The sequence below is a fragment of the Schistocerca gregaria genome, unplaced genomic scaffold, assembly GCF_023897955.1.
Source record: "Schistocerca gregaria isolate iqSchGreg1 unplaced genomic scaffold, iqSchGreg1.2 ptg000696l, whole genome shotgun sequence".
Lineage (NCBI taxonomy): Eukaryota > Metazoa > Arthropoda > Insecta > Orthoptera > Acrididae > Schistocerca > Schistocerca gregaria.
The window spans coordinates 72,385-73,138 of NW_026062075.1; positions in this window are offsets into that span (position 1 = coordinate 72,385).

Below are 754 nucleotides of genomic sequence, written 5' to 3' on the forward strand. Positions count from 1 at the left end.
GGTCTGCCAGGGAACGATCAAAGTGTAGACAGTTTGAGACATTACTCCCATGAAGATAAGCCGCATGGTGCCTGTTGTATTCAATCCCAATGCAATTTCTATGTTTCATCAACACTCTGAAGGTCCACAGATTACAACCAGCCTCCAGATATGCTTGGGAAACTACTATTGTTCTTCCAGGAAACGATCAAAGCGTGCACAGTTTGAGACATTACTCCCACGAAGAAAAGTCCGCATGGTGCCTGTTGTATTCAATCCCGATGCAACTTTTGTGTTACATCAACACTCTGAAGGTCCACAGATTACAGAATGACTCCAGATGGTCTTCGAAAACCACTACTGGTCCCCCAGGAATCGATCAAATCGTAGACAGTTTGAGACATTACTCCCATGGAGAAAAGTCTACATTGTGCCTGTTGTGTTCAATCCCGATGCAATTTCTGAGTTTTATCAACCCTCTGAGTATCCACAGATTACAGAATGCTTCCAGGTGTGCTTCGGAAGCTACTACTGGTCTTCCAGGGATCAATCAAAGCGTAGACAGTTTGAGAAATTACTCCCATTGAGAAAAGTCAGCATGGTGCCTGTTGTATTCAATCCCGATGCACATTCTGTGTTTTATCAACAATCTGCAGGTCCAAAGCTTACTGAATGCCTCCAGTTGTGCTTCGTAAACTACTACAGGTCTTGCAGGGAACGATCAAAGCATAGACAGTTAGAGACAATTCTCCCAACAAAGAAAATTCCGAATGGT